Source organism: Rhinolophus sinicus, chromosome 8 (genome assembly GCF_057876585.1).
Source record: "Rhinolophus sinicus isolate RSI-liver-muscle chromosome 8, RSI-T2T, whole genome shotgun sequence".
Lineage (NCBI taxonomy): Eukaryota > Metazoa > Chordata > Mammalia > Chiroptera > Rhinolophidae > Rhinolophus > Rhinolophus sinicus.
The window spans coordinates 70,579,333-70,604,942 of record NC_142508.1 but is presented as its reverse complement, the minus strand read 5'-3'; the positions used below and the strand labels follow the sequence as shown (position 1 = coordinate 70,604,942).

The window sequence follows — 25,610 nt, the reverse complement described above, 5'->3', positions numbered from 1 at the left end:
GAGCTGGGAGTGAAACTCTTGTCTCCCAATAGCTTTATCAGTATTGTCTTTAGCATAAGTGTAATGATAGCTGAACTTGGGGATGTGAGCTAAGCTGTGGGGTAGGAATAAACCAAGTACTGGAACAGGAATGCACAGGAAAGAAAGACTTAAATATGAATGTAATTATATGTCTGGGTCCCACAGATAATTACTTGAAGGGGTCCACTGCCTCTGACTCCCTTTATTTATATCTATTTTATATTGACATTTGAGTAATTCTTATCTCATTTCATAGAGAAGTGAAGGCAGAGCAAGGAACCACATTCTCTACTTCTCAATTATAACCCAGCTGTTCACAAATCGAACTGTCATTTATTTATTGCAGTTGTAATAATTTGTCTATTGTTTTTGTTATTTATTATTGATTATTGTTTACAATTTATAAATGCATGATTTGTAAATTTTTATATTTTTAATAAAAAAATTATTATTATTATTATTATTATTATTATGGCTTGTAATATAAAGTATAGTAGGAAGAATGATGGTCCCAAATGGTGTCCGTGTTCTAATCTCCAAAATCTATGAACACGTTAGGTGATGTGGTAAAGGGAAATAAAGTTGCAGATGGAATTAACATTGTTAATCAGCCCACCTTAACATGAGAGAATTCTAGATCATTCAGATGGGACCAGTATAATCATGAGCATCCTGACAAATGGAATAGGGAGGCATAAATTTTATGAAGACAATCCCTCTTTCTGCCTTTACAGAAATCTGAACTAATTGAGCTTTTGATAGGTTTGGGTGGGTGAGGAAGGAGGCAAAGAGAAAGGTACAAAATAGAGGCAAGCCTTTAAAGCAGCAAGAAAGAAGGATTGAGGTGAGGTATTGCCAGTTCTCTAGCAGCTGCTGGTCGAAGTGGAGATGGATTCTTGATTGTTTTGAAGAGCTCCCAGGAGAGTAGCAAGGCTGTCCTACAGATGCCTGGGAGGGGTTTAAGGATGCCTGTGCCCAAGCACCAAGTCTCAGCAGGTCCCTGTGTTTTCAGTGTGTCCCTCAATTATCTCAGCTTCGGACTCCCAGTCTAGAACAGAGTCTACTTCAATGGTACTTACTTTCAGCAGAAGCTCTTGAGTCTTGCCCCATACTTGGATATTGGGTAAGACCAAGAGGTCTTTGCATATTTATTGAGGGTGTGTGTATGTATCTTTATGAGTGCACGTGCACAAAAATCACTGAGATTAAATTTTTTGGCAATCTAGAGGCAAGAGGGCCTCAGAGTTAGATTTAGACTATTTTCAGTGAAATAGAGAAATGTTATTTTTTTGGTATACTTTGACTTTTGTACACTTGACAAATATACTACATAATAAAGGGATACGTTTTGAATAAGTTAGGGAAGGAAGTTGAATAGCTGCATATCTGGATTACAAAGATGAAAGCGCTTGGTACACAAGATAAAAGCAGATGGAAATAATATTTTACTTATTTTGGCAGAGTAAGTTGGAAAAAATAAAGACAGACATTTCCTTCTTTCCTATATCTCACGTAGATTTATTTTTATGAACATTACTTCTCAATTAATTTATATATTAATATTATCCTCCTTCTCAATTTCTTGACAGTGGGCTCCATAGCAATTCCCAGTACTTCCTCACTCATGCCCTGTTCCATCTTTGTTTTAGAAATCACTCTGCCTCTTCCTTTTAAGTAAGTAAAATAAGGGGACACTAGTGACTGGGGGTAAAATATTTTCTTTTTTTAAGTCTCTAGAAGGTTGTCAGTTTGGAAAGTACTCTATTATAAGATCATACATGCTTGAATATGAATCTTAATTTTACCAGTTACTATCCGGTTGACCTTATCTTTCTCCTCTGGTACTTATTTGCTCATTACATATTCTGAGATACTTTGCTTAGCAACACCATCTGACATTACTTTAGTTACATACTTGTTTATCGGCTCTCTCTACCCACAGAAATGAAAAACATGATGGCAGTAATATTTGTTTTTTGTGTATATATGCAATGCTTCACTCTCCCTTTACCCAATTCTGGATCAGTACTTACCAAGAGTAGGCATTCAATATTTGTGAATTGATTGAATGAATGAATATCTCTGCTTCACACACATTACAGTAAAATGCAAATGCTGATATGAGTTTCACAAGTTAATTGCGACCATTAGAATGTATACTAAATATAAAGTGATGGATAAAGTATCATCTGGTGTTCAATAATAATAGATAGTGTTTTTGTTGTTGTTGTTGTTATTGTTTTAAAGTAAAAGAAATAGCCAGACACAGGGCTCTATTATAGATAAGAGATTGGGCAGAATAATTGTATGGGGAAAAAGAATGGCATATACAGAAGGGGATTTGGTTTTGGAGGAAGTGATACTAAATAGACTAGTAAAATAGCTTATATACAAATCTGTTGTGTCTAATAGAACTTTCTGTGAGGGTGCAAATGTTCTGTGTGTGCTGTCCTTTTTGATGGCTGCTATTCATTCACATGTGGCCATGGAGTTCTTGAAAGGAAAGTAGTGAAACTAAGTCACCGAACTTAAACATTTTTTCAAACTAATTTATATTTAAACTCAGTTACTTGTGGCTAGTGACCGTACTATGACAGAGCAGATCGTGAACAGTGGGTCCCCAAATTAAATGGGCTTAATGAAGACTCACTTAGGAGCACTCATTCAATCTATATTTTTATGCTGTACTTCTGAAGCTCATGTGCACGAGGCCCAGGACTCAGCATTTTAAGGAATCAATTTTTCATTACTTACGGAGGTCATCCATGAAACACCTTTTCTTGTGCCAATTCCTGGAGGTCTCCTCCTGTCATCCTCTGTGCCTTTGCTTGTGAAGTGTCCCCTGCTCCATAAATTCTGTTACATTCAATGTTATCAACAATGTGTATTTTTTCCCCAACCATCTAGAAAAAAAATCTAGAAGCAGAAGGAATTACTGCTTTAATTCCCTTTGATATTATTAAATGAGTACAGATTTATAATTCCATAGTCAGCATTCACTTCTAAATTGAATCCTTCTTATACTTTCATAGAGTCAAACCTTTACTATACGTAAGATGAAAAATCCTGGTTGTTACATCATTATATCTAGACTAAATTCAGTAATGCCCATTGTTCAAACTCTTAAAAATATGTCCCAAAACACCTCCGAGGAAGATAGAATTTGAGAAACTGTGGGGACCTTTGATGGTCGTACACTTTCGTTTCATGGGTAATATAATTGATAACCAAAAAAGTCAAGGCCAAAGAGCTAAAAATTAGTTTCCTGTTCCCCGTACATTTAATCTTTGGAGGCCAAAGACAAAATAGTCATGATCAAAGATTAATGATGATTTAGACTTATTGGCCACTCCTTTTTCCAGAAAGAATGATATGTCTGGAACCTCATGAATATAGAACTTTCTGTCATCTTCCTGATGTAGTTGCAACACCTGGGACGTATAGGTACCTCAGTTACTATGCTTTTGGCTGGAAGGGAAAAAGAAAACAAATCCTGAAAACCTGAAAATGGTTTACATGATAAAGATGGCTAATTATTTACACATTAAGAAGTCTGGAGAGAGGCAGTTGTGGCATTTGTGCAATGACTCAATCATGGCTTCAAGGTTTTAAGTTTTTTCTATGTTTGTCTCTATTTTGCTCTACATGTGGATTGTCCATTCTTAATTTTATAAACTCTGGATGACAAGAGGCTTGTCACAGGCCCATGCACATCTTTTCCTAAGACAGAAAGGAAGAAGGTGGGATACTTCTCGGAGCTATGTCTTTGTGAGAGAAGAAAATCTTTCACTCAAACACAGTTTGTATACTTCATTGGGCAGGATTTTGATGCCCGATGGCTCTTCACTGCAGAAAGAGCTTGTAAAGAAACGATCCAATATCTCGGTCTCTAGGATGAGAATCAATTTCTGCCAGAAAGGAAGGAAGATGTAGGAAAATGGCTGTGGTTAGGCAAACAGTGTTGACCAGAAAAGAATGTATACTTGCTATGGATAGATTGCATTTTTTTTTAAGGAATCTAGGGGGTGAGTATTAAAACATTTCTGTCCTGGAAATTAGTTATAGAAGACTTTTCCCCAGTAATTGTCATCTTGGAAATTCTTTTGTTCCTCAGAGTGTGGAGGAAATAAAACAATCATCAGACAAGAGGAATGAGCAACAAGACAGAGAGTAGTCCTGGAGTTAAATAAAACAAGGCTCTAACATTTTAACCAGAAAAGATTTTGGGGAGCAAGTATAGAATAAATTCTTTATAGCTCTCAGTCTTCTATTGAACTGCCATTGAAGAAGATAAACAGTCTACTGGTGTGTGATGCAGAGAAACACAGTATGAATCAAAGCAGGCAATGTTATTGCTTTCCCAGGCAGTGGTTTGACTAGACTGAGAGTACTATATCTGGTATTTGTCACTATTTCTTTGATGGGGTGTAATTTCTCCTGAAGGACTATTGCACTGAGTTCCTTAATGATACCAAGCTTCTAAGATTTAAGATGTTAAGGAAGAGTGTTAAAAGTAGTGCATTTGTTCACTGGGAGGTAAAAGGGAGTTTAAATTCTATTTAGCCATTGCAATTTCCATCACTGGCAAAGATTATTGCTCTCTCTCATGTTTTTCTCTTTATTCAGTCCGGTCTGTATTCTGCAGCTACTTCCCTCACTCACCACGTTCACTGCAGCACTTTACGTGAGGGACACAGTGAGGCAGGGAATCAGTGTTGCTCTATGAATCATCTGTCGAGGGAGACTGGATTGCATGTTTTTTACCTGCCTGGAGGAAAACGCAGTAAACGTATTTTGAAACAGGGAAAGTTATGTGTTCTTAATAACTGGCGTGCTTATTATGACTTAAACAGGAAACAGCATATTTGCAGGTTGAAAAGCTTAGTTGGGTAAAAGGATCAGCCTTTTCCACTGGCAAAATTGCAATCAGGGCTTGAAGTGTGCGGTTCCTTAGTGGAATTAGTAAAATAAGGTGGACCCAGGTTAATGCGCCGGCTGTTCTTGGTAACTGTGACAACTTAAGAAAGGTATATACCACTCTGAGCTTTAATTTTCTCATCGGTAAAATAGGGATGATGTTTGTACCCATTAATTTAGGTTGTAATAATAGTAAATAAGGTACATATTGTAAATGTTTGAGTTTGGATCTGATGCACAGAAAGTGCTTAATATGTAATATTTATGAAGTTGACAGTGATAATGCTAACAAAATGCAAATTAGTCTTCAAACAGTGGTTTTCAGAGAAGAAACACAAAAAGTTCATGAATGAACAAGTGTCATAAATGAAAGACTGAACTATAAGTATTAAAAACAAATTCTGAGGTGCACGGGGATTGAAAATTTGGCTTTGAAAGGCAGGCAATCCAGCAGAATTGGTCTTTATAGAGCAGGGCTCAGTACCTCTCTGCATTCTAGCTGAATCCACTCTCCCACGTAAGTAATGCTAGACTTGTCTTATCTTAACAAGTCGGCGCTGTTGGTTAAGAGGATGGGCTATTACATCATGAATCCACATAGTTCTTACCAATCTTAACATTTAGTAGCCCTTTGACCTTGGGACACCTGTTTAAATTCTCTGTGACTAAGACTTCCCATTGTGAATTGGGAGAAATTATAATAGCTACTCCATAGTGTTGTCTGTGAGGATTTCATGAACTTACTGTGTAAACACTTAGAATAGTGCATGCCTTATGGCAATGATTCAGTAAAGTTTAGCTATTTTTAGTGGTGGAAAGAAAGCAAATGCCACCAGTTAAAGGAGGGGAAATGGCCTGGGTCATCACACCACATATTATAGTTTGGAACCAACATTCAACTCAATTCACTTGGGAATGGAACAGGATCTTATTCTGCATATGTTAGGATATGGTGCCAAGAATAACAGTGGCTTAAATAAAACAGGCTTTTTATTTTTCCTCTGAGGATGCTCAGTCCAGGATATTTCAGGGAGAGAGCTCAAAGGAAAAACAGAAGAACTTGCTGATTCTCAAGGAGGGAATCAACTGTCACAGGACACCTTTGTGGAGCCTTGACAACATGTTTTAAGTGTAAGAATTGTTTGGAAAAGCTTTACTACCTCATTGATTATTTAAAAATACTGCGGAAATAGGTGTTGACTTCCTGAAGTTTTGGATACCTGATTACAGCTCTTTTGACAGCAATCCAAATTGTACATTCACTTCTATTAACAGGATGGCTCATGTTTATCTCTAGTTGAGATTCTTCAAGAGCAGAAATAATGACAGTATAATAACGGAAGTATGTCGCATTTGAAAAATAAGTAACGACTGTCATTATTTTACCACATTTGCTGTGTTCTATCTCAACTATGATATCCAACGAAAGATGGGTGCACTGATTCGGGATGATTTGAGATAAAAACTTAGACATTTTTCAAAATAGATTGCCAACTCCTGCTTTTTATTGGGCCTGGTGTGCAAGTAAGGGAGACCCCAAAAGGAAAGAGCAACGATCGGTGCTTATAACTGTCGGAAGGAGGGTTACAACAATACTTTATTCTCTGAAGTTCTATCCTAATGCTGGTAAAGAAGATGCCTAATAAAGTCAGAAGCCCCAATATGCTTCTGTTCTTATAGGATATATGAATTTTATATCTCTTAGCATCATTTGTAGGAATTCTGAAGACTGGCTAAGTCATAAAATACAAAGCATTGAAACATCCTTCTTTATTTAGATGTGGAGATATCACAGTCCTTTATCCATCCATATCCCAAAGACTTGAAGTGCCTGAAATTGTAGCCACCGGCCACATATGCTGTTAAATTTTTAATTAATAGTGGGTTTTTATATTCCTATGAGATTTATTGGTCTCCCCACACATATATTCTGTAGTATCTCAATTCTGGGTCTCCCCTCCATGAAATCATATGACCCATTAATCTAGTGGAAGTCAGTTTCTTGCTGTTATCTGCATCCCACTGGAATCATGCTCATGTGCTATTTACACATTGCGCTATTAACAAGCATCTCTTCAGGGAGCAGCGTCTTTTTAACTACAGATCATGTCACATCTCTCTCACTTTTCTTACAGTAACACCTAATATACATTGAATGCTTTGCTTTGTGCCAGATGTTGTTGCATTCGATTGTGTAGATTACCTCTTTTTTAAATTAAATTTACTGGAATACATTGGTTAATAAAATTAGATAGGTTTCAAGTGTACAATTCTATAATATATCATCTCTATATTCCATCTTGTGTCTCTTTTAATCCTCAAAACAATTTTACAAGGTAGTCATTATTATTACCTCCCCTGACACTGGCACATGGTGTAGGTGAGGAAACAGGCAGGAAGAGATGATACAACTTTCTCAAGATCATGCAACCAATAAAGTGACAAAGTTGGTATTGGAAACTAAGTAGACTCGTTCCAAAGGTAAGCAATCAGATTATTACATTTGGATTGCCTCGTGTAGTGACTAGACTATCTAAGTTCCTGTGCCCCGACCCATGAAGTATCAGCCTCAGAAGAGATGGAAATATAGATGTCTACAGCTAGCTCTTTAGCAGGACAGACTAAGCTAGAATAAAAGACTTTAAATTTTATTGTCCTCTTCCCAATATCATTATCCTTTGTTATGATCCTGATGAGGTATTCAATTATAAAGGACTATAATAAGCAGTAGAATCATTCAGACATAATTTATTTGCACCCTGTTGTGTGTCATACTCTCTTCTAGACACTAAGACATTTCAAAACTTACAAATTGCAGAGCCAAGTATTCTAATGAAATGCCAAATAATGGAATCCCAGTTGACCGTGATCTCAAATGACTGAGATTTTCTTAAACACTGTTGCATTTTGCATAAATTGAAATTTCATTGTATGACAGCCTCTATTGCATGAAGCCCATTTGTTTTAAATGTTATTTTTTTTAAGATGCCAGCAGGCTGGCATCATACAGGCAAGAATAAAGCCTCCATTCACTACTGTGCCCAAAGTTTCATAGTTGTGGCATAACAAGCTTTGGAATTTATAGAACAATTATAGAATTATAGAACAATCAACCTTTTATATAACTGCCAAAGAAGCTAGCGTCAGCATCACAGGTGGGGTTTTAGGAAATGCTACTGTTAACAGAGGCTTTTTAAAATTTGTTTTTGTTGTTAGTTTATTTGTAGTTTTTTAATTTTTTGGTTTGTTTGGCTAGTTGGTTGATTTTGTCTTTTTCAGCAAAGTTTCCTCTGTTTACATTCTACTCTTGTTTAACATTAAAAACTAAGCATCTCTACTTCTAAAAAGTGTTTAAGACATGTGGTTGCTTTAACCGAATTATACCATTAAATCCTATAAAACTTCTCATTTGAGAGATGGGGTGCTAGAAGCACAGGGTGGTGAGATAAGTTGTGCAAGGGAAAACAGCAAGTAAACAGTGAAGAAAAATCCTGAATTCCATTTTGTTGACCTGCAAGTGTATACTTTTAAGGCAATTCGGTTCTGGTCTCCTCCACCAGGCCCTCCGTTGCGCATGCTCCTTTTTTCTGTTTTCTAGAGCTGGTAAGGTATTATGAAAAGAAAACCATGAATTTTAACATTAGAGTAGTCTAGTTTAGAATTAGGATTCTCGGAAAGCAATTTGTATCTTGCAGCCTCCCGCACCATTGTAATTTAAGTTAATCATTTTAAGTTTTAGGAAATTCTTGGAGCATAAAATGAGACACCCAGGAGTCAGGCAATTAGTTCAGTTGTTTAGGTTCCCATATTCCTTCTCTCCAGAAGGAGGTCCTGCATCCATTTTCTTTTCTCCTTTGATTTACAACATTCTGTGTCTAGTTTATTCTTCACTAGTCTCTTCTCTCCTGTCAGTACCAGCCCTCTCCTTTTTCTCTTCATTCCCACTATTATTAATGGAACTTAAAAAAAACACAAAAGTCAGAGAATGTCTACTTCAGATCAAGTCCTAGCTTTGCCACATAATTCAACTGAGTAGAGTTATGCAGCATTTTAACCTTGAGTCTATTTCTTCGCCTCTGAAATTCAATAGGGATTCTCAAAGATCTTTCCCAGAATTTCCATTTTATAATGCTGATGATATGTCTTTCAGATACTCGAGGCATGGATAAAATTTTATTCTATCAATTCTATCCTAATGTTTCCACATTTTCTGACTTCTGTACCGTACGTTGATTTTCTAATCTTTTATCTACGAGTGGCAAGTCATTAAACATTTGGAATGGAATTAAACATCTTGCTCTATCACATTTCAGCCCTCCATCTGGCTTTCACAATTGGAATTTTGTGGCAAATGTGATTTTGAGCTTTGGGGGGCTGTATGTGAGCAAGAAATACTGATGCCATCAACCTACATGTCTGTACAACCCTGAACTTGGTAGCCTCCATCATTTTCTGAGGAACAGATGGCGAAGGAAATAATCCTGAAATGCTCCCATCAGAGGGGAGGGGGGATGTTTAGGACCATGTGATGCATTTGTGCATATTTTGTCTTGCAAAAAGGATTTCATTGGGAGAGAGATAGGTTTTGCCTTTTGAGGGAAGCACAATGAGTGCAGAAGTGTGCTTAATGACTCTGAGAAGTCACTGAGAAATAACTTGTTTAATGTTAAGGGGTGGAAGGAGCAGACTAGAAGTCCTATAATGGGAGATATGAAAGAATGCCAATTCTTTAGTTTTTCTGGTTACCCCCAAATCTATACTCCATAGACATTGATTCAATTTCATAACGTAAGTCAGGGAGATTCAAGATCAATAGGTAGACGCTATCGGTAGCTCTAACAAGGAAGGTATGGAAAAATAGAAGCCAATACTCTGTCATAATTTAAACATACAAGGTCTGAAAATTAAGTTCACGAGCTTGCTGCAACGATCTTTCTAACCATTTTTTGATATCAGAGGGATTATTCATTATGAATTTGTACCTACTAGACAAACAGTTAACCAAGTTGACATTTGGAAGTGCTGAAAAAGCTGTGTGAAAAAGTTAGACAAAAACGACGTGCATTTTTCGCCAACAATTCATGGCTCTTGCATCACAACAATGCACCAGCTCACACGGCACTGTCTGTGAGGGCATTTTTAGCCAGTAAACAAATAACTATATTGGAACACCCTCCCTTTTCACCTGACCTGGCCCCCAATGACTTCTTTCTTTAACTGAAGATAAAGGAAATATGGAAAGGAAGACATTTTGATGACATTCAGGACATCAAGGGTAATACGACGACAGCCCTGATGGCCATTCCAGAAAAAGAGTTCCAAAATTGCTTTGCAGGGTGGACTAGGCTCTGGCATCTGTGCATAGCTTCCCAAGGGGAGTACTTCAGAGATGACCATAGTGATATTCAGCAATGAAGTATGTACCACTTTTTCTAGGATGGATTCACGAACTTAATCTCTCTATTTCCCACAGAACTCAGCCCATAAGCTTATATATGGGAGGTGATAAATAGAGCATTGACAGACCATTTTAATTGATTTATATATTCATCAGCTCTTTTTATGAACAAAGTATGACATACATTCTCCTGATGGCATCTTGACTGCACACATAGCAGTATAAGCTGTATACTTAAGATTTGAACATGTTGCTGTATATAAAGTATGCTCCAATTAAGATGAATACAAACTGGGTAAGGAATTAAGCTCATGCCTGTCTCTTAAAAGCATATTAGTCATGTGTAGCATTTTAAAACGATGCCTTGGAGACCTCTGAGTATAATGCCCTCATTCTGTGCTGCTTCTTGTTGTAGAAGATAAACGTCACCTAGGAAAGTAGACATGACATGTAGAGATATGGCAGTAACTCTGCGTCAGAGTTGCGTTCTTTGATTCCTTCATATCAGTTGTTTACTCCGTAGATTTCGTCTGCTTCGCAAGGTCTCTGCAAAATACAAATGTCACCAAATCATTGCGTCTTTCAGAGGTTTCCTATCTCCTCATTACCTTCAGTATAACATCTAGGCTCCTTAGCATGACATGTAAGACCTGTAAGCTACAGCCACAATTGCTGCAATTGCCCTAGACTCTCCCACACTTCCAAGATTCTTCGCATATGTTGTTTTCTTCTCCTGGAAGGTCTTTTCTGCTTTTCATGTTTAATTCTGCTCCCGATTACTACTCAGTTCTAGGAACATCTCATTTTTGAAGCCTTCTGAAAACACTTCCACACCTTACTCTTTTACAACGGGCCTTTCTTTCCCAGAGTATCAAATGACATCATAGTGTTACTGAGAGTATTGAGGTAATAGTTTTAAAACAATTAATACAACATTGATACCTGATAGGTACTAAAAATTAGTAAATATTATTATTTTTTAATCAGTACCAAGTATGTAACTCTGTAACTCACTTATAAAAGTATTTTCCAATTGTTGACCTGTTACCCCAGATAAACTTTAAATTTATCAAATACAATAGCGTGTGTTTAGCATATTTGCAAAATATTGAATACAAGTGAGGACCAAGCAAAAGATAATACTTATAATGTTATTTTATTTGTTTGAAAATTCTCATGTGTTTTTAGATGTGATTTTATAATTCAAGAAGCTTCTCCACACAAGCTACGTCTTGGTTCAGGTATAATGCTTTGTGTAATTTAGGGAACTTCTGATTATAAATCTTTAACCTTGATAAATAATGTACATTGGTTAAAATTGCAGGCATAATCTTTTCTCCAGGAACATCAACAACTAAAATACTTAAGACAAAATATAAGTGGTTGAATATTGTTATTGCTTCAAGCATCTTTTAAAGAAATGTTTGCAATATGGTAAATGCTGTCTCTGAGTTTTATCCCTGTGGGATCTGGGAGTCAGTCTATAGTGCATGTACATCCGTGTTCAAAATGGTGTAAATCAGATGCTTCTGTGAGGATGGGGTATGGTGATTAAGGATAAGGGCCTGAAGTAAGAAAGTCTGGTTTTTAATCACAGCTCTATACTGTTTGTTTGACCTTGGGCAGGCTATTTAATTTCTCTGTGCTTTGGTATGCCTGTGTATAAAATAATAATACTGTTAATATTTATCTCACAGCATCATTGTGAGAATTAAAGAAAGAATTGTGGCTATACCACATACTACAGTGCTTCTCACATAATGAGCACTTAGCAAGGCTTGATTATTATATAATAATAATAATGATGATGATGATGATGAAGATGAAGGGGCCCCCTCATCCTCCAAAGACAAAAGCCACATATCATGGGGTACTTGATAACATCCAGACCATTACTCCTTCCTAATTTGGTCCTTTACTTTTATTCCTTCTACTCAATTCCGTGTCTCAAGAAATGTGCTTCTCTTAAGTCATTGATGTATGTGGTATGTATAAAATACACAAGAATCTAAAAAGATTTTAGACTTCACTATTTCATCAGGTCCATTGCATCCCTGAGAGTTTTATGATAGAGAATAGAGAGCATAGATTCCCATCAACGGAGTCTAGATTTAAAAATAAATCTATTTCTCATTTATGGCAGGACAGACTTTCACGTTGAGGCAGCGAGACTTAACATAGTCACAAACATGTACATGCCAGTTTAGAAGAAGCCCAGCTTTCTTTATTCATTTGCTTGCAAGCTGTTTGTTTTTTCCTCTCTCTTCTAGCTGGAAGTCGCTGATAGTCCCTTTCAAAAAGAATTGTCAGCACAAACAATGCAGATTACAAAGTGAGAAAATCCAAAACAAAAGCACATGCTCCAATCTCCCAGGTAAATACGTTTCACAGTGAAATCTTTTCCTTTGAAGCTTTCTGTACTAAAAGAGTGATTGTTGTCTGCAGTTCTGAAGCATTCTGAATTTGCATTGTGGGAAGCAGGCCATTTGTGGGAGTGCACTCTACATTGGCAGGATTTCTGTTCCCTCGAGACTAGCATTGATGTATGTGGTATGTGATGTAGTTATCATTCAGAGCTATTTAAGGAGGAGGATGATATATCTGATCTAAGTTCCTTGACCACTGGAGTTGATGAGCTAACTTATAAAGTGAGAGAATTCTAACGAAAGTGAGAGAGGCTGAGTGAAAGACTCTGTCGTGAAATATTAAGTTTCTGGGGGATGTGTGTGATTGTAAAAATAAGAGGATGGCTCTAGTATTGAGACGCTTGTGCTAACTATGGGAGTGAAACTAAGCAACAAGAATACCCAATGATGAATTAGAGGAGGCGAGCTAGGCCCATAGGATGCACGATAAAATCTAATGTGGTCCAGTTAGCATGCGAAAATCTAATCAGTGATGATAGCTGGTATGTATAGAACAGTTACTATGTGCCAGGAGCTATTTCATTTTATCCTAACAACACCCCAATAAGGAAGTTACAGCTTGTATCCCTCCATTGTAAACAGGGAAACTCATGCATAAAGAATTTAAACAAGTGTCCAAGTTCAGACAAATTCTATGTGCCGTAGTGAAACTAAGTCTCCTAGCCAGCCATGTTGTCCCTAGAACTTGCACTTTTAATGGCAATGCACTTTTTCACTGGGATGAACAACAGAAAGTAGAGAGGAGAAAAGTAAGATTGAGTATATGTTCTCCATTCATCTATCTACAGTCACCTATATATATGATATATGATACATGATACATCTATGATATACGATATATGATATATATGTATATATATCACATATCATATATATACACACACATATATACGCAAATTAATTCTTATCAACCAAATAGAGAATTTAAATGATGAAATATGTTTGTCAACATGTAATGGTATAAAGACTGGGACTAGATATGGAAACACAGAAAGAAGCTGAGCCAGTCATTGGGCTGTATTCAATGTGTAGACAGTAGAAGGTTGGTTCAAAAGAGATAATCTCTTCTCTGCTTCTCACTTTCCTGGATCACATATTGGGAAATAGGCCTTCAAATTATGATCGTTATCTGTGACTGAGTTTATAAATCCTGACTTTAATAACAGCTATGTCTTCAGATACAATTCCATAGCTAGGTCAATTTCCCCTACCACATACATTCATAGAATCATTATCCTTTCTACTTATCATAGCTATTGTTCCTTTGTGTAACTCCTTCTTATTAATTGCCTCCCAGACAGATGCTCATTCTATAAGAGTAGGGACTACTTCAGTTGCTTTTAATTCAATATCAGGTGTCCTGTATGCTGACACATAGAAATTATACAGTAAGTTATCTCTTCAGTAGGTTTAAAGGACAGGTTTGATTTTCAGATTTCTGAGCCGAGAGCTTATTAGAAAAAACACTAGTTGGCTCTGTCATATTTTTTAATGATGAGGAAAGAGGGCCGATGGGAAGGAAATGGATGGGCAAACCAGAAAAAAGCTACCATAAGAACCAAAACAACAAAAGTAGAAATCAAACAGGAGTGTTGGACTAAAGTCTTGAGCAATGTAGTTATAGGAATTAATAGCATTGTATGATTCAATGGTCCTCCCTTCATCCAGTTAAGTGTATCACTGTTTGTGGTAGACAAGCAAACTGTGTGACGAACACTTGAAGTTTGTTAAAAAAAATTGCATTTTTAACAATGGCTTCAGTTGTGTATATACAAGTGGGGTGTGTGCCTGTGTGTGTGTGTGTGTGTGTGTGTGTGTGTACACACAGAGAGAGAAAAGAGAGATTTATTTTTTAAAACTACTTTTGGGCAGGAAAAAGCAAACCAATGAGTATGCAAGAACTATGCCCAGTGTCTCTTTCAAACATGGGACAAAGTATTTTCATACAAACTCCAAATCTCTCATAAATAGTTAGCTTTTGTTCCATGACACTAATTTAATAAGTTATTTTCTCTAAATTTTATCCCTCAGTTACTAGTTGACGTTATCCCAACACCCCACCTCGCTCCCCCCTAAAAAAACCCTGCTTTAGGAGAGGAATGATAATTAGCCAGAGGACAGTATAGCTTCAGTGAAATGATTGTGTCCAACTTCATTTGCTAAATGACACGTTGGCTCTATTTTCTTTTTAAGAGCCACATCAATTACCTTAGCATCAAAATTGCAGTCAAATCATAACAAACACAGGTATAGACATAAAAATTGAATATTGTCAATAATCCCAAAATGAGGAGATCTGATTCTAATGGCATAATCAACACCAGGAAACTCTCTTTGTGGTTTTCTCTTATCCAAGTTACAAATAACATTCATCTTGGAAAGAGAGAGATGGATGTAATAAATTTCCTCTTCCACATGCCTGACTTTATTTGTGCTTTGGACCAATAGTATTGTTGAGTGCATCCAAAGGAAGAAATGACCCTCAAGTGTCAGACACATGAGAAGAAAGGTGACTAATGTGGCCTGCTAGTTATGAGCAAAGATATTGAAGTTATATATTTCTGTTCTTTTTAATCTTTAGAACTCAATAGCGGACTGACCTTGCAAGTTAATTAACCTTTCCAAGAATTGGGCTCTTTAACTTTAAAATGAGAATATTCTTGCCTAACTCGTTGATACAGTATTCAAGAAATCAGACCGTACTGCATGTAAAGTGTCTAGTCCAGTAAACCCAGTAGAAACCCAGCTACAACATCCGTACTCCTGGTCCCTCCATATAGTCATTCAACCACATCCATATATATACTGACACCATGCCAAGAAAGAAGGTCATATTTTGAAAGAGAAGGGAGTCAATCTAACTTTAACTCAAATAGATTTGAAATAGATATGTTGAACCTATCACTTTCAAAGAGCTATAGCATTGGAGTTACGCTATTATGGAATAAAGGCATTACAGGATTGTTAGACAGATATAGTGAAACTTTGCAGGACTAATGTCTAGTCTGCTCTTTGGTCATAGGAATAACATTTATTTAGCACACTGTCTATAAAATGTTTAAATTTAATTGATATTTACCTGGGTATGTGTAAGCTTATACATATTACCTACATATTATCACACATACAGATTATTCTGAAACATAGCTATTAGGAACTAGATTTCTTGCAATTCCAATTTAATGATGTAAAGTCTGCATAACTCTTGGGCACTGTGCATGTGTTCTCTGGGCTTCTGTCAAATGGTCATAACAAGTTTATAGGGTAGGGGTGATAAATGAATTACATTGTCTAGCCATAGCACTAAGAATGAGCATATGATGAGAGTTCAATAAAGGTTAGATGTTTTTTAAGTTCTAGTACTGATTGTTGTTGTGTTTTATCATTGCTTTGGATATTATTATTGTGGTTGTTAGAATTTAGTACACCAATAACATGAGTTTTGAAATCAAGAAAATCGAAATTCAAATATTTTAATCTCCCTCAGAGTTTGAATTTTTATAGCCAAGAAATAATGTTAGCCTTACAAGATTATTGTGAGAAATAACTGAGCTTTTTATATAAAAGCTAATTAGCTTTGTGCCTGTCACAATGGAACCATACACATATATATTCATATTTATAAAATATTGTAATAATAGCAGTATGTGTATTACATATAAAATAAAATTTATTATTTAAATAACATATGCATGCTAGATTCTTGGGCTTGTCCTTTCCTTTGCAATATTTTTGTTATTCATCCTGTTTGTTTTCATGGGTGCCTAATGGGCATAGCTATACAGGAAAACAGATCTCAAAAACTACCCTTGATGTATATTTCATATTCAAAACTAGACAGAAATATACTTCTTTTATTTTATTGTCGTCTGTCTGTCTTCTTTTATCTCTATAGTGTCAAATGCTGTTCTTTTACAAAACAAAACATATCATTGACATGATTGTCCAAAACAAATGGCGTTTCTTGAACATTAATTGGGAACATTGCTGGCAAGAAAATTCCAACATCAAAATGGCCCACAGTCATAGACATTTATTTGTTCTCCTGTTGAATTGTTAAAAATGTGGCCTGTCTGATGCATTTGTATCAAGTTTGTTATGAAAAACCTTTTTTACAATGAGCTCTGTGGCTCTTCAGGCAGAGGAATATGGCTGCTAAACAATATCCTATTGGTGGAATAAGAGTCAATTAGCATTAAATGAGTCTCTACTATGGATTAAACACAATGTTAACCCTATAAACACAAAGTTTATTTGGTTTATACACATAAGAAAAATTTGATATACAGGAAAAGACAGGTATGGACAAATAGAAGCAATAGAGGCAATGGGCTAAAAACATATATTGATAATTTGAATAAGAAGAACATAGTATTTCTTGTGAGTAGCCAGTCTGTTTTCAGAGCACTTGACTATTGACTTAGATTTTCAATATATTCTTGTTGTATATTAGGGGTACAAAGTGGAAGAAGGACATCGAATGGATGAGGTGCACCATGTAAACGACATGAAATGACATGGTAAGTTTAGACAACTATAAACATTGTTAATCACCCAATCTTAGAGTATTATGATAAAAAGAGAAAGAAGAGGAATTGAGATAAAGCAAGAATTGGAAACTTGAATGAGAAGTATCTTTGTTTCAGCTATGGTGACTAGAAAGAAGTAAAGGACAATGTTTAAGCAAAGAAGACTACATATTCATATGGGTTTGTTGTTGTTTAGTACAAAAAAGTTACATTTTTCTTAAAAAAAAAAAAAGCTTTATTGAGTTTCTTACATAAATAGGAAAAACAACCCTAAAAATCCATATGGGACCACAAAAGACCTCAAATAGCTGAAACAAACTTGATCAAGATCAAAGCTGAAGTCACCCCACTTCCTGACTTCAAATTATGTTACAAAACTACAATAATCAAAACAGTATGGTACTAGCATAAAATCAGACACCTAGATCAATGAAACAGAATAGAAAACCCAGAAATAAACCTATACTTTTACAATCAGCTGATTCTCAACAAGGGTGCCAAAACACACAATGTGGAAAAGATAGTTTTTGATAAATGGCATTAGCAAAACTAAATGCATATGCAAAAAATGAAATTGGACCTATCTCACATCATCAACTGAAAATGTATTAAAGTAATAAACATAAGACCTGTAAGTATAAAATTCCTACAAGAAAACATAGGGAAAATCTTCTTAACATTGGTCTTGACAATAATTTTTTGGATATGACACCAAAATCACAGGCAAAAACAGACAAGTGAGATTACATCAAACTAAAAAGCTGCTGCAGAGAGAAAAAAAAATCAACAAAATGAAAAGGCAACCTATGGAATGAGAACAAATATTTGCAAACCATAGATTCAATCAGGGGTTGAATATAACCAAAAATAGGTAAGGAGCTCATACAACTTAGTACCTGATTGAAAAATGAGCCAAGAACTTAAACAGACACTTTCAAAATCAGAAATGCAAATGGCTAGCAGATACATGACACATTGCTCAACATCTCTAATCATCAGGGAAATGCAAATCAAAACCGCAATAAGATATCATTTCCTATCTGTTACATGACTGTTATCAAAAAGACAAAAGGTAACTAGGGTTCGAGAGGATACAGAGAAAAGAAAACTCTTGTACACTGCTGGTGGGATTGCAAATTAGAATAACCATTATGGAAAACAGTATGGAGGTTCTTCAAAATATTAAAAATAGAACTATCCTATCATCCAGCAATTCCACATTTGGGTACATATCCAAAGGAACTTAAATCAGGATGGTGAAGAGATATTTTTACTCTCATGTTGATCGCAGCATTATTCACATTGGGTGAGATATAGAAACAACCTAAATGTCCTTAAATGGATGAATGGATTAAGAAAAGTTGGTATATATATCTAATGAAATATTATTCAGTTTTTAAAAAAAGGGGGAAATCCTGACATTTGTGCAACACGACGTAGAGCTGGAGGACTGCAGTTTTTGACAAATTTCCCCCTGGTTTTATGCATAGCTCTTTATGGAAACAACAACGAAAACACCCTTGGCTCCTTTCTATGCAATGTCTAATAGGGCAAACACAAGTAGAAGCAGATATAAAGCGATGTTTAGAAACAAAGACTTTGGAGTCAGCCTAATGTGGATTTTGTCATATACAAGTTAATTCTTTCAGTCTTAAAACCGCAGGAGGGGTGTCTTAGCCTCTTCAGGCTGCTGTAACAAACTACCATAGACTCACTAGCTTAAAAACAACAGATATGGATTTCTCACAGTTCTGGAGGTTGGGGAGTCCAAGATCAAGGTGCCAGCAGATTTGTTGTCTGGTGAGGGCCATTTCCTGGTTCATAGACAGCTGTGTTCTCACCGTGTCCTCCTCACATGGTGGAGGTAGCAAGGAAGCTCTCTGAGATCTCTTTTATAAGGGCACTAATCCCGTTCATGAGGCTCCACCCTCATGACCTAATAGCCTCCCAAAGACCCCACCTCCAAATACCAAAACACTGGGGTGAGTGGGGCAGTGGGGGTGGGGCCCAAACATTCAGTCTCTAGCAGGGCGTTATAATGGTAATAATTATCTCCTACATCCTTCTCATCACTCACATCTCACCTTCTCAGAGAAAACTTCCTGACCGCTGTACATGATTATTCTGTCTGTCACTGAGGGCTGGCCTCATGGGCTTGTGACCAGTGGAATTGCATAAAACCCCGCCCTTACAAGGGTCCTGTACTTGGGATCAATATTCTGCAGTTGCTGTCTTGGAATTCTTAATCATTTTATCTTGGAATTTGCATTTTGTAAGTGAAATCCAGTGGGACAATGGAGCACGTACCCAGACTTAGAACGTTGGTTCACGCATAGTGTCACTTCACATTAACTCCTTGCAATGGGTTCTTGGTCACCCACCTCCCTGCCTCCTGCTCCCTGGGCCCACCCAGCCGCAAGTTTCTCTCTCCCGCCCATGACTGCCGTCACCCTCTGCCCTGGCAGGAGTGTGGGCGGGGGCACAGAGGGTCACAGTTGGGTACACCAGCCCCATGACACCTGGGGTCGGGGCATGATAGAGGCTGTCCCTCATCTAGGCTGGCAGCACATGGTGTGTCTGGCAGGTAACTGAGCAAAGGCGGCATCTCATCAGGGGGAAGCCTTTTGCCTCCCCCAAGTCCAGTTACCAAGTGTCCTGGCATGGAGGTTTAAAGGTCTTTGAGGGTCGGTCATCTGCTGGTTACAGTCACAAGCTTGTGGGTACCCCCTGACCACTTCCCAACACCCCACCCCTGGTTACTGCACAGCATGTCAGTTCATCAGCTGGTGGATGGGGAACCAGGCATAAGGACGATTCATTTCAGGTGGCAGGGACCATGGGCACTGTGAAAATCTACACTTACCCTCAAGTACCCCCAAGTAGCCCAGGAGCACTCACTCAGCCCTGGAATGACTCTTGTCCTCCTTTCAACCTTCCTGAGCCTGACTTGTGTTTGTCCCTTCTAGCCAACTTACGAGACCATCCAAGGGATGAGCTAAGTAAGAACTGAATAATTTCAGAACATGGAGTCAAATGAGGTGTATAAAATAACAAATAACACATATCAAGTCAATTTTAATTGTAAATTAATGTTCGATTAGGATAGAGTCCATATCTAGTTTATCAAATACCAAATATAACCATCAGGATGTCTACCATAGATTATGCATTTAATAAATATGTATTGGATGAATGAATGGATGATTGGATGATTGTTAATGCCTGTAAATTTTGAAAATTGTAACCATGTGACTACAGAGCTGGACTCTGTATAATATACAGATAATGGGCTCATACAGATGATGAGCTCTAGGAACATATCTCTGCTTAGTCCACAAACTTCTCTCAGCGAACATCAATCAGACATGCGTCCTTCTTCCAAGTCATGGAGATAATACAATATCAGGGACAACATGGTTGTCTCTTCTAGGCTTCTAGGCTAGGGGTACAATATGGTCAGCATGTTGCTCTTCAAAGGAGGGGTGTTGAATCAAGGTGCTGGCTTCGATCCTAGAGAGTGCTACATTCTAGACTTTGCTGAAGGGAACATAGAAAGAATACTTACTATCATACCTCACACAACAAATTCTTTATTGACTGTGTACTACGTACCAGACACTGTGTCAAGTGCTTACATGGAGTGTTTCATTGGTTGTTTATAGTATCTCTGTGAGTATACTATATATTTAGGTCCATTGTATAGGCAAGAATGCTGAAACAGAAAGATTATGTAAATTGCCCCAAGGACAAGCTGGTGGAACTGGCATTTTCACTATGAAAATCAGATTCTAGTATTGGCCCTTTTAGTCACTATAGTCTACTGTATCATGATTTTTGTTTTCTTTTTGTTTTCCTGATCCTCGATACACTGAAAAGGAATCTGCTCACCTTTCCCTATGATGTAGAGAAAAGAAACTAAAGTTTAGAATGAAATCAAGTTCAAGTTAAATCCTCTTTAAATATTGTTAGTTGAATGAGCTAGTGACTTTGTGTTGCCATTGCTTTTGTTTAATGTTTTGCTTCTCATCTGTAGAATGAGTATTTTCAAGTACCTCCTTTGTGACACTTTTTGGAAGAATGATTGAGAATGCACAAGATGACTTTTAGCTCATTGGAGAATTTATGTTTCTGAAGTTCAGTTTCTTCATATAGCAGCTATTTGACCTTAAGCAACTCCATTTCCCTTACCTGCACAAGGGGATTATATCATTTGTTTCCATTGGTGAGAGGATAAAATGGAAAACAGTCATGAAAATGGTATCTCAGTTCTGCAGCATAGTGCAAAATCTGTTACTAATATTTTGTACCATCTTCTCTAAAAACCTAACAATTACCATGTTTTAAATTGATAGAACGTTATGGCTATTAAGTTTATGAGCATAAGATGTTTGAAAAATCAGTTGAGTTGAGCCTCTGTCCATCCTTGAGGAGGGTGAAGAGACAGGGAAAGGAGCTTTGAGTTTGTCCAGTCAATCAAAACTAAATTCCTGATGGCACAAGTTGTTTCTGATTTTGATATTTGTTCCCAGAGGTGGTGATTATAGAGCCCAGGTGAACTACTAGGTCACTTTTACTGTAATTCTTTTTCTCTTGCAGACAGAATCTGCCTAGAGTACAGAAATAAAAATTTAAAGTGTAGGCAATAAAAGAAATAAAACGCAGTTGTTTATGCATTAATGTAACTGCATTTCAGGCATCTTTTATAGATTATCCCTTTCGGTTTTATAATGAAGATGACATTTTCTTTGGTAGTGTCTTAAATATGTAGATTGTAAACACTAAGGAAGAAAAGAGAGGCAATTTTTATACAGTACATTCAAGTGCATATTTTAATCAGTTTACATGTCTTTACTGGACTTCATTTATTCAATTCGAATGTCTTCCCTGGACCTCAATTTACTATGAAAGTAGTGTCTCTCCCTTCCACTTAAATTTGGACCAAGTCCAAATGAAACTGTGAAAAAAAATGAAGGTATAAAAAATGATGGACGTGGTATACTGTATGGAGACAGGAAGCAAATGACCTCGCAGATGTTTCCAACTGAGGACATGACATTTTCAGAAGAGTCCAAAAAAATTGCAAAGTCACCTTTTCCATTTTTTTCCACCCATTTAATGTTGGTATATTCATGGACGGTTACAAAAAAAGGCAGAGAAAAGTCACACCAGGGAACAGTAATTCACTTTGGGTGATTATCAAAAAGGAGTAATGGGGAAGTTTCCAAAATGCCAGTGTACACAAGAAATTGTAGTGGTAAGATTAATGAGCCAGGGGGAGAAATCCTCTTCAAATAGGCTGGCAGTTGCCAAGTGCTCTGACATTTTATCACGTGGCCACCGTCCCTTAAACGCCTTCCTAGGCTGTACTCCACTGTAAGATCAGAAAGGCAAACGAGGACAAGGGCCGAAGTTCATTCTTCTCACAAATCTGTTTTTCCTAGTCTAGCATGTAGATCTCTAGCTGCTGCTGCCAAAAATGCTTGGCTTTCCTCCTGATCTCTAGTCTGTCAAGCTCCTCGATAAAGGTTGTTAGCTCTGAGAAAGCAGGAGATTTCAAAAGAACAAAGGTTCTCTAAGGCTAAGCACCTTTGTCAGGACGAAGATGGCTTCTGGATTTCTGCCTACTGCCTTCACATGTTTTACCTGATGAGATGTTTTCCCTAAAGTTTGCATAATCTATCCTTTTGGTTATTTGAAAGGATAGATTGTGCAAACTTGGGGGAATTCTTGCATCACGTCTTCCTGCACTTCAAAGCCTGGGATTAGACTGGAATACAGTCTCCTAGCTCTTCCTTCCTTCAGTCACCCAGACAGACGAGCACATGCACCTTAATTTATTCTTTTTTTTTTAAGGATTAGACTTTACTTAATAAGGGAAAGCTTAAGGATACTGGCCAAAATTACAATGTGAGGCAGTAACAAATATTTCAGAATTGCGTTGTTAATCACAGTTCTCGTTCCCAGACTGGTTTCTAACTGCCCTCTGACATAATAGACGGACATTTCTTTTGACTCTTGTTCTAGTATTTCCCTGTGCTTTGGTCTGACCACATATTTCTCTCTCCTATAATCTAAACACTGTGGCATTTCAATAACTCCTACAATGAATGTGTCTCACCCAAGCATGCAGCATGGCACAGAACAAGGAGACGCTTCCTTATTCAAACGACCAATTTGCATAGCTGTTGAGCACTGCAGCTTGGGCTAGAGTCTTTCACTCTTCATTCCACCAGAGAATGAGCCTCACATCCCTCCCCTTAGATCATTTGTCCTCAGATCCTATGTCTAAGTCAGGAAAACTTTTAGGATCCTCCAGCTTGTGACTTGTGTGTAAGTCAGCTACCCAATGATTGCAAGTATCTGATCTCCAAGTCCCTTCCTTCCCCAGTTTTAATGACAGCGTCTCTGCTGCCTCTCTCCCTTCCTCTTTCTGATTCTGTCCTCTGCTATTAGGAACATCCCTTGCTTTTTGAGGTTCATACTCCCCACAGCATTTCACTCACAGTCTAAGGAGTCCCCTGTATTCCTGGGGCTATTTGTGTGTCATGTGCCCTTGAGTTGGTTCCAACTCCTGGTGACTGTATGAATGAGTGATACCCACTAAGTCCTGTCCTCAGCAGCCCTGCTCAGAACCTGTGGACTTACATGTGTCTTCTTTTAGAGAGTCAGTTCATCTCATAGTTGGTCTTCCGCTTTTCCAGCTGCCTCCTATTTTTCCCAGCATTATTATCTTTTCCAAGGAACCCTACCTTCTTATGAGGTGCCCGAAGTAGGACAACTTCAGTTTTGTCACGTTTGCCTCCAGTGATATCTCAGGCTTAATTTGCTCTAAGACCCACGTGTTCATCTTTCTGGTGGAGCTACATACTTCTGTGAAATCTCTTTGGATGATCTGGTAATGTTCTTAACCCTTTCCTATATGTCTCATTTCACTGCTTGTATGGAATATAAACTTCTCTGTACAAGTGGCTCTAGTTCAAATGTAGACATGTTTGTAATTACAAAAATGTCACTTTTGATGCACATGAAGATGTCTGGAATGGGGATTTGAATGCTTCTAGAATCTATTTTCAGACTCCTCCAACGCTATTATTTGTTAGTGCCCCTCTATCCCAGGCTTCGTGGATTACCTCTAAGTGTGTGTGTGCCCACCGGTTCTGATTTACTGTATGGCTCAGTGAATACCAGAACTGGGGCAAGACTAATGACAACTGTCATTTTTAAAAATATTACTCATGTCAAGTACTGTACTAATGCTTTACAGACATTGTATCTTTTAATTCCTCTTTTAATTCATCAGGGATGAGAAAACTGAGGCTCAGAGTTTAATCTACCCAAGGGAGCAAGGTGATTAAGGAAGAGAGCTGGCTTTCAAAATCAAGTCTTCCTAATTCTCAAGGTCTTTGCTCTTAACCTGATGAATGAAAGCCACATTAGAAATGTCTGCCCTACTGCAATAAGGTCTTAAAGTAGAGATCTACTTTGTTTTTAACCTAAACCTAAAGGGCATTGGGGAAAAATCAGGGCAAAATATCCATCAACTAAAGGCCGTACCTGGAACATTGCACATGTGTCACACATATTTACAAGTAAATGAAATCTATGGTGGCCTAACATTAAAATAGAATTGGAAACAAATGTAGGAAACTTCTAATCTTCCCGTTTTCTGTTAATCCCGTGACGATCAAGTGTGGTCTGTGGACCAGAGGCATGGTCTCTCTGTCAGACATGTAGACTCTCAGGCCTCTCCCCCAGAGGCAGGGAGTCAGCATGTGCATTAAACTTGGAGAAGGACTGGTTTAATCTCTGTCAGAATTCTGTGAAGCAGAACGGCTTTGAATGTCCCCTTATCTACATAAGAGACTTCAGTTATTTTTACTCTGCTAATTGAGCAGCCTCTCTAGGGTAAAGACGCTGCTCTCCAGAATTAGCACTCAGTTACAGCCATTTATAAAAAAAAGCTATAGTTGGAAATAATGGACAGTTGCCTTCCTCTGATAGGAAATTGGAGTTTTACACTTTCTGAAATTTAGCTTAAGAATGAAGCTGCAGTCTTCTGCCACTGGTAGTGTTGGAGAAAAAATGGCATGACAAAGGGTAAATGCTTCATCAACAATTGAGTTCTCTGCCAAAGTCCTGCTCCCTCTCCTCTGCCCCACCAGTGACAACATGTCATCACTGCATACATGTGAGTGATTATGGTATGTTGGGAGAGGAAGGAATTGGTGTAAAGACAATTAGGAAGTTTAAAAAAATAATTATTTGGAAACATAAAATGTTTATGGAATCTCTCTCTCAGGCTGTATGAGTTATTTTTAA

General features: G+C 37.4%; 1 long non-coding RNA gene across 1 annotated transcript in view; it reads left to right on the top strand.

Annotated features, from left to right (window-relative positions):
- The window catches only part of LOC148757602 (uncharacterized), a 149,347-nt gene extending 132,068 nt beyond the window's left edge, over positions 1-17,279 (top strand). Inside the window, exons 3-4 of the long non-coding RNA XR_016022234.1 lie at positions 12,607-12,710; positions 17,216-17,279. This is a non-coding gene — a long non-coding RNA (uncharacterized LOC148757602). The remainder of the gene's footprint in view (positions 1-12,606; positions 12,711-17,215) is intronic.
- The last annotated feature ends 8,331 nt before the right edge of the window (positions 17,280-25,610 follow it).